Raw genomic sequence first — 10,000 nt, forward strand, 5'->3', positions numbered from 1 at the left:
CTCCTCATAACTTCACCTCAGGTCCTCCTCACACCTCCTCACACCTTCACACACCTCCACACATCTTTAGACACATCACACCTTCACACTCCTCCTCACACCTTCACACACATCAAACCTCCTCACACCTTCACACACCTCCTCACATCTTCACACAAGTCACACACTTCACTCCTTTGAGTTTCTTGTTTGGTTTCTCCTCAAGCCAAAGCTCCATCATGATCCACTTCTCCTCACACTAAACTAACACATTGGCAGATAAAGAAATGCAGAAGAGTCTCCAGGATCGTTTCAGTTTTTTTAAACCTGGCAACAAGTTTGTGTTGCTATCTAATCTCATCACAGCTGCACAACGTGACATGAGATCCAACCCCAGGATTTGCTTGATGTTCTCTCCTCATTCTCTCTTTTATCTCTCAGCTCTTCTCTCATTCCCGAGTATCAGCCTGGTGATCTCAGGGGCGTTAATATGGCTGCCAACGTGGCAGCGATTCTTCAGGAACAATGCGATGGCGAGTTTCTGTTCGGCTCCCCGCCGTCTGCAGATGGCACGCTGTCTGCTTCACGCTCGCATCTTCCTGCCCGGCGTCTGCTCTCGAATTTGTCAGGATTTACGTATATACACCTCCGTTCTGTTTTTTTTTTTTTTCTTGGAAGTGACAAACATGAGAAGATAAGAAAATGAAAAACAGATCCACAATGTGGAAAGACAGAGGGAGGGATACGGGGTGGGATCACGGAGCTCGCCGACCGAGCTGGACATCTGTAGCTGGTTTGGACTCTTCAAGCGAGTGGACAACATGCCTGGTCCATTTGATGATGATGATGAAGATGATGGCAGTGATGCCTGCTCCAGTCACCTTGCCAACTAAACACTTAACTCCACCCCCTTTAACAAAAACACCCCCTCCGTCCTCTCCGTCTGTCGGAGAGCACAATTAGGCGGCGCATGGATAAAAACTGTCCCTAGTTTGGAGTGAGACGAGTCCATCAGGTGGAGATCGCTAGGTTCCTGTGGAGAACATGGCCATTCCAACAAAGTCACAGCTATAATAATCATACCTCATATTTTCAGCCTGCTGCCACAAACTTTAGCTCCGGTTCATAAGGCTAAGTCCGAATCCGTGCACCAGGACCAGGACGAGTTCCTCAGTCTGGTTCCTCCATAAATCTTTTGGTAAAGTTGTGTGTAAAGCCTTTATATCTAATTCAGATCAGCGGTGAAAGTAATGAAGTACAATTACTTTGTTACTGTAATTAAGTAGATTTTTCTGGTTTCTGGTTTTCAGTCCATCAACCTGTTTCCTGTCGTCTTTTTCAATCCACTGGTGCATCATTTCCTGTCTCTCTCACACCACAGACGTAGACTAGTTTCTGAAGCTCACAGTGAGCAGGCAGAAGGCAGTAAGAAGTCTGGGGTTAACGTGGATGAGACAGAGGGAGTCAGTGATGAGAACATGACTGAGAACAGAGACATTCCTGATCACCTGATCATCATCATCTTTTCTCTGCTTGTGTTCTACATGGTGAATCTTCAGACTCGATTCATTCATTAGAGAACATTTTAAATTCTTGTGTATTAATACATTAATATGACGTGAGGTTCAGTTACAGTGTGACACTAAAACAGGTAGTAATAATCACTACTTTTTACTGAAGAACATGTCAGAGCACAAACTTCTTTACTTTCACTTGAGTGAAAAAGTGCAGTCAGAACTTCAGCTTTTACCAGAATCTTTTAAAACATCAGTATCTGCTCTTCTACTGAGTGAAGGATGTGTGGACCTCTGTATCTCTGGTGGTGTGCAGTAAATCCAGTAACTCCATTCAGCGACTGCAGCGTCTTCACAAACAAGCAAACTAACGCCCTCTGCAATAATACGGCGCAATTACGTTCGTTATAACTGAATTTCTGATTTTCATTTATTTTAATGGATTGTTGATAAGTAAGATATTTAAATACCACAGAAATCTGAAACCACTGACTCATCCACAGCTCTACATATTTAAATCTGTCTCTCTCTCTCTCCGTTTCTGTCTGTCTGTTCATCTGTCTCTCCATCTGTCTTTGTCTATCTCTCTGAATGTCTCTCTCTCTCTCTCCTTCTGTCTCATCATCTGTTTCTCTCTGTCTGTCTCTGTCAGTTTCTCTGACTGGCTGTCTCTCCATCTGTCTCTCTGCTTGTCTCTTATCTGTCTCTCTTTCTGTCTCTGTGTCAGTTTCTTTCTCTCTCTCTCTCTCTCTCTCTCTCTCTCTCTCTCTCTCTCTGCTCACACATCTCTCTTTATATGGAAATGTACACAAACTCACAAACTACAGATACAAAAAATGTTTGTCCTTTAAAATCACTAACCAATCAGATCTGTGTAAATAAACTCAACACAACATTTCTGAAATGACACACACACACACACACACACACACACACACACACACACACACACACACACACACACACACAGAGGAAGGAAAAATGCTACTTACACCATGATGCATTTAAAAGGACGAATCCTTACACATCCCCAACACACCTCATCTACACTCCATCACTCCATCACTTCCCTCTATTCCTCCATCAATCCATTACATCACTCCATTCCTCCATCACACCATTCCAACGTCAAACTTTCACTCCATCAATCAATCATTCTATCCTTCCATCACTCCATTCCTACATTAAGTACACCATCAATCCATCACTTAATCATTCTATCATTCCATCACTCAATCATTATATTCCTCTATTATTCCATCACTATCTCAATTTTATCATTTCATTACTTAATCATTCCATCACTCCATTTCTCTATCACTCAATCTTTCCATTCCTTTTTTAAGTCCATCAGTCTATTCCTCCATCACTCTATTTCTCTATCACTCCATTCCTCTATCACCATCATTCCATCATTTTATCACCCTTGCTCGATCCTCTAAAACCAGGTTTCATCTCATTACCCCATCCAAGTGCACACTACATGTAGGGAACCTAAATAAGGTGAAGCCTGATATCATGATGGAGCAAAAATCATCTCATCATCAGGATTTATTTAATATAGTGAATTTACCTGCTGCTGTTTGTGTGTGTGGGAAAAAGAGAGAGAGAATGAAAGAGAGAGTGAAAGACAGAAAGAAAGAGAAAAAGAGAGAAAAAGAGAGAGAGAAAAGAGAGAGAGAGAGAGAGAGAGAGAGAGAGAGAGAGAGAGAGAGAGAGAGAGAGAGAGAGAAAGAAATGAGAAAGAAATGAGAAAGAGAGAGAGAGAGAGAGAGAGAGAGAGAGAGAGAGAGAGAGAGAGAGAGAAAGAGGAAGAAAAATGAGAAAGAGAGAGAGATAGAGAGAGAGAAATGAGAAAGAGAGAGAGAGAGAAAGAAAGAGGGAGAAATGAAAAAAAAGAGAGAGAGAGAGAGAGAGAGAGAGAGAGAGAGAGAGAGAGAGAGAGAGAGAGAGAGAGAGAGAGAAGGTGAAATCGAAAAAGAAAGTGAGTGAGAAATAGAATCAGTGAATTAAATGCTGCTCTGCTACAGCACCTGTACTGGGAGCAGTGGTGATGTAATTACTGTGTGTGTGTGTGTGTGTGTGTGTGTGTGTGTGTGTGTGTGTGTGTGTGTGTGTGTGTGTGTGTGTGTGTGTGTGTGTGTGTGTACCGTAAACATTGACAGCCTTTAACACTGAGTAACACACAGTGATGAATCGTGTGTTACTCCTTATTATGATGTTTGTTTTCTCTGAAATGGAAAATTTCCACTGCTGACCGTAATACACTCACAAGCCAAAAGTATGTGGACACCCGACCATACGATTGTTAATGTGCTTCTCATTCCACGTTTAGTTTCCATATGCTGTTATATTAATCTTTTACATTATTTAATTTATTTTGTTATTATACGTCTTAACACCAAAAACGTAAAAAAATTCTACAGGTTATAATGTAATAAATCTCTGTGAGCTGCATCCAAATACACTTAGCAAACCATTACCTGTGTGTGTGTGTGTGTGTGTGTGTGTGTGTGTGTATGTGTGTGTATGTGTCAGAGGGTCTGTTTTCTAACATGAGTACACGCCCCTCGGTCTCTTGCCACGAACGAGACATCTGGAGACACACCATTCCTCCTTTTATCACTCTGTCTCTTTATCTGTCAGTCATTCCTTCTCTCAGTTTCTCTGTCAGACTCCCTCTTTCCTCTTCAATCTTTCAGTCTGTCTTTTTCATTCCATCTCTTCATCAATCTTTATTTATCTGTCAATGTCTCTTTTTGTCTGTCTCTCTATCTGTCCGTTTTTCTGTCTGTCTCTCTATCAGTGTCTCTGTCTGTGTGTCAATCCTCTGTCAGTCTCTTTCTGTCTCTCTATCAGTTCTTCTGTCGGTCTGTCTCTCTCCTTCTCTTCGTCAGTCCCTCTCTTTCTCCATTTTCTCTCTCTCTCTCTCTCTCTCTCTCTCTCTCTCTCTCTCTCTCTCTCTCTCTCCTCCCTAACATTGTTCCCCTTGTTGTCTGTCTCTTTCTGTTACTTGTCTCTATTGCTAATTTTTTCTTCTAATCGTTTCCCAACGCTCCGCCTCTATCATCTTTCTCTCTGTCTCTATAACAGTCTTCCTCTCCTCCTCCATCTCGTTCTCGTTTTCTTTCAATCAGTCGCTCTCATCTCACTCACCATCTCCTCTCTCTCTCTCTCTCTCTCTCTCTCTCTCTCTGAGCTGACTTCATCATTTCCACTACACTCGTGTAGAAAGGCATTGTTGTAAATCAGGACACTTCCTCTACTCGTCCCCAGTCTCTGAGGGAACTGAGAAGGTTGTGAACTTGAGCCTGAATCCTGACTAAGTATCATAAACACTGTATCAAACTGTACCAAGCGTGAGCTCAAGCTGAGAAGTTTCTCTGAGGAGACACATTCATTTATCGTTTAGAGAAGGAAGGAATATCCAGTGTCAGTCACTGATGTTCTCTGCTGTGAGAAAGAATCGTGTGTGTGTGTGTGTGTGTGTGTGTGTGTAAGGACTTAAAAAAGAAAAGAAACTGGGACATTATACACACACACACACACACACACACACACACACACACACACACACACACACACACTCCCACTCAGGGCTAACTCATGCTACGAGAGCGCTAACATGCTACTCCTATTACTTCCTGTGTAATGACTGACACTGAGCTAACTCCAGCTTAGCTGATCTGTCTTCGTCTCTCTCTCGCTTCAGTGAACGTGTCAGCAGGGATTCGTCATGTCCTTCATCCAGCCCGTCTCTCCTGACTGAGAGATTAGGAGATAACGAGCGAGAGACGCACCGTGCGAGTGTGTGTGTGCTAATTAAACTCTCATATTTGTATTGATATGAATCAGTCAGCAGAGTGCGCCGCTTTCTCTCTCCGTTTTATTCAACTGATATATTTACTTGTTTGTTTGCGTGTTTATTTAAATATATTTATTTAAATAAAAAAAATGTGTGAGATTGAAAGGGGAGAAAGAAGGAAAAGGGGCGTGGCTTCCACAGGGTCAGTTCATATCAGCACATTTCAATCATTTCACATTCTTCACCAATCATCTGCTGGTTTTATTCAGTAAAAAGAAGACTGTGCTCATGCTTTCCCTTTCAGACCTGCACACACGTACACGTGCACGCACACGGACGCACACACACACGGACGCGCATGCACACAGACGCGCACGCACACAGACGCGCACGCACACAGACGCACACACACACAGACGCACACGGGTTCGCAAGATGAAACACTTTCACGTATTTAGGAAATCATCCACTTGAGAGGAAGGTGACCTTCAAATAACTCACATCTGCTGCTGTCCTTCACATCAACAATACAACCATAAGCTACTGCTTACATCTTACACACACACACACACACACACACACACACACACACACACACACACACACACACACACACACACACACACAATCTCATTAACTAAAACATTTACATTTATTTACACACACAGACACACACACACACTTACACATGTACACTTTCTCTCACACACACACACACACACACACACACACACACACACACACACACACACACACACACACACACACACACACACACACACATATGGGTGGAAGAAGCACATAAGTGTCCCGATAGTGACCACATATGGGTGGAAAAGTCAAGTGTCCCGATAGTTTTACGGAGTATAGCGGAGATTCCCACTCTGAAGAATGTTCTCCTACTGTTCTAGGACATTTTGCCTACCAGGACGTCTGCATTTAAAAGCTTCTCCATGCTCTGTGTATGTATTAGACTGGAGCGGGGCGAGTCTGCCGGATCATACAGGGTACAATAGTGCAAAGGTCAGCAGGGGGTCATAGAGACGAAAGGTCTGCCCCCCCTCAAGGCCTGAAGACGCAGCTGTTTGAAGGAGCGGAATTTAAGTGCACACACACACACACACACACACACACACACACACACACACACACACACACACACACTGCACAGTGTGAAAATCCCAAAAGCACAGTGGCGCAACGCGAGAAGGTCGTAGGCTCGAGAACGACTCTCAAAACTCCCTCTAATTAGCTCAGATGATCTTCATGCTCGGGTGCTTTTCACGTTTAACGTCTTTTGGAGGACACGCTGATTTATCCCTGCTTAGCCTCGCTTCACCTCGCTTACTACACGTCTAACCAGCCTCCTGCACACAGAGAGCTTCCTGCTGACACATATTTGGGATCAGAAGGAATGACTGGAAGGTGTTTATTGAGGAACAGATAAATCAGGCATTCTCTTTTAAAAGCCAGATGAGAGGACATGAGAGAAGACGAGACAAGAAGAGACTAGATGAGACCAGAAGATAAGAGAAGAGACGAAAGAATAGGAGAAGAGATGAGACGAGGTGAGAAGAGACAAGAGGTGAGATGAGATGAGATGAGAAAAGAAGAGACGGGAGGAGACCAGAAAAAAAATTTAGAAGAGGAGACAAGATGAGACGAGAAAAGGGTTCTGGCCATGGTTCTTTGTGCATTCCTCTGACAAGTCTCCTTTTGCTGCACTGAGTCATCCACCATCTTAAACCTTGACAATGGCAGGAGAAAACACAGTCAGTTGTCCGTGCAAGAGCACATCTGTAGTGCCAGAACCCCCTCCTTCTTTCACTCTCTTTCTCTCCATCCCTCCCTCCTTTGCCCATCTATCCCCTCTCTCCTTGTTTCTCTGACACTCCTGCCCTCCCTCTCACTCCTTTATTTCTTCTACTCTATCCTTCTTCCTTGCTCACTCGCTCCTCCTTCCCCACTTTTTCACCCCCCCCCATCCCTCCTTCCTCCTCTCTCTTTCTTCCTTCTTCTCTCTTGACCACACAAAAGCCCCTGGTCCCAAGGTTGTGCTGCTCCATTCAGCCCACTTCTCTCCATCCATTCAAATCCACAATGGCCTCTTTCAGGGACGAGGGGGAAGAGATGATAGCGTGCAACACTGCCAATCGAACTTCTCTCGCACATGTTTATAATCGGACGGGAATTTTTCCCCACGTTGTTAAGTTGTGTTTGAAATTGTATTAACCTTAAAAAACCCCACCGTGGCCTACAGGTCAACATCTTCAGACATCAGACTTTGTGTTGGACTCGTTTAAATTTCTGATATTAGCATAAAGAATTATTATGAATCAGAATTAGGCAAATGTTCATTAATTATATTTACATTCTGTATCTTTTTTTACACAGTGCATTTTTAGGGAAATCCACATCCAGAAGAAGAAATGAGTACAAAAAAAAGGAAAGAAACCAGGTTGGAACCAGGATGACGCTGAGTGCTGAGTTAGTTCACACCATGTTCAGCTCTCAGATACAAATCTACACTAATCCACAAATCCAGCTAGCTTCTCTACAACTCCTCCAGAACACAACTGCTCACTTTACCATTACACCTAACCAAGCTCCCACTGGACTCCTCCTGCTAGGTTCACCATGAGATCTCTGATTGCTCGTTTGGTACCTTTTCATCCAAATGTGATTCTTCCTCATATTGTTCCTTTAAAGTTGAAAGCACACAATTGTACTGAATGTCTTTGGATCCTGGATCATTAAAATTTTCCCTTCACTTCAACTAAGAGGCCCAAAACTGTTCCATTTGTTCACAAAGCCAGCTTCATAAGGAGCTGCTTTCCATGGGTTGTAGTGAAAGATCTCCTGCTATGGAGCTCCAACCTTATCGAACATCATGATTGTGAACGCTGACTGCACCCCAGACCTCCTGACTACACCAACACCCACATGTCTGAATGAAATCTCACAAAAATCTCCACAAACTTTATTGAAACATCTCCCTAAAAGACTGGAGTTTATTATAAACAGTAAACGAGGTCTAAATGGGGAATGAGATGTTCATTTTGGCCGTATAACGCAGATCTACGCTTCTCTAAAACGTGACCGTGGTCGCAACAAGTTTCAAGGCAACAAATCGATCGGATGTCTCTTCTCCGAGCTTGTCCATCGATCAACAACAATCAAATAAACCACGCCCCTATTTCACTCTGACGTCACAAAACCTGACAAATTAATTGTTATGAATAAAGTTATGAATGGTTTACACACACATAAAGCAAAGAAGGAAAACACATGATGCAGCCTCAAATGATCCAGAACGTGTAACTTGTTTTTACCTTCCAAAGTAATAATCGACCAACGATTCGAATAATCGCTCCGGAATTCCGTGCTCGAACCTCAGCCCAGTGAAATGAGCTCATTCTCGATCATGTCGGAAGATGCGAGACACACACACACACACACACACACACACACACAAAATACGCGCGCGAACTCGTGAACACACACACACACGTCAGAATGAGGGTGTTTATGAGGACCGCGGGACCGGACCGTGTCTTTTTGACACACATGATGCCACACAAAATCACATTGTTGCACTCTTTCGGCTTTTCCTTTTTTTTCCCTCCGTGGCGCAAAAGAGGAGAAAACCAACAGCCACGGAGGAGAAAAGAAGAAAAAGCCTAAAGAGTGCAACAATGTGATTTTGTGTGCAACAACAACAGCACCATGTGTGTCAAAAAAGACACTGTCTGGTCCCGCGAAAGAGATACAAATGTTAAAACACACACACACACACACACACACACACACACACACACACACACACACACACACACACACATATATCTCTCAATAATGCATCCAGAATAACACATGTCGGATCCTGGAGAAGTTTCGGCCCGATTAATCGCTTGGTTCGGTATCATCTCTTACCTGGATGTGATCCGTTTTGTTGTGAAATCGTGTTTTTGTTTGATCTGGATTCTGATTCCGGTTTGTTTCCTCCCTCAGGCTCATTATCAGAGCCGCAGCGCTTCACGGGATCCTTCTGATCTGATGTGTCGGATGTTTTTCTTTCTTTTACAAACAGTTGCGCCAAATCAAAAGAAAAGAAGAAAAAAACAGATGAAGGAGAAAAAACACTATAGAAACTTAAAGATCTGATTCCGAATAATCGAACAATCCCAAAGGACGACGCAAAACCGATCCGATCTGATCTGATCCGACTCGACCCGAACCGAACTGAACCGGGTCAGAATGAACAGCACGAACCGGGATGTTGCTGGCGGAGAGGTTCAGAGTAGGAGGGAAATCTCTCTCTCTCTCTCTCTTTCTCTCTCTCTCGCTCTCTCTCTCTCTCCTCCTTTTTTTCTTTCCTCCACCTCTCCCACTCTTCTTCCTCTTTTCTTTTTTTTGTAAGGCGGGATTTTGGTTTGTGCCAAACCAATGACACAAGGCACAAAAAAATGAGAAGCCCCGCCTATTCACACACACACACACACACACACACACACACACACACACACACACACACACACACATATATACACACACACACACACACACACACACACACACACACACATATATATACACACACACACACACACACACACACACACACACACACACACGTTGCTCTCTCTCTATACAAATATTTACAATTGCATTTCCAAAGACATTTTTACAACAAATAAAAAAA

The 10,000-nt window shown here is 43.3% G+C and overlaps 1 protein-coding gene across 1 annotated transcript in view; it reads right to left on the bottom strand.

Annotated features, from left to right (window-relative positions):
• LOC310734945 (C-terminal-binding protein 2) overlaps positions 1-9,686 on the bottom strand; it is a 74,696-nt gene extending 65,010 nt beyond the window's left edge. Inside the window, exon 1 of the mRNA XM_083557436.1 lies at positions 9,232-9,686. The gene's annotated coding sequence lies outside the window, so the exon portion shown is untranslated. The remainder of the gene's footprint in view (positions 1-9,231) is intronic.
• Between the last annotated feature and the right edge of the window lie 314 nt (positions 9,687-10,000).

This window comes from Silurus aristotelis (genome assembly GCF_946808225.1).
Source record: "Silurus aristotelis genome assembly, chromosome: 12".
Taxonomy (NCBI): Eukaryota; Metazoa; Chordata; class Actinopteri; order Siluriformes; family Siluridae; genus Silurus; species Silurus aristotelis.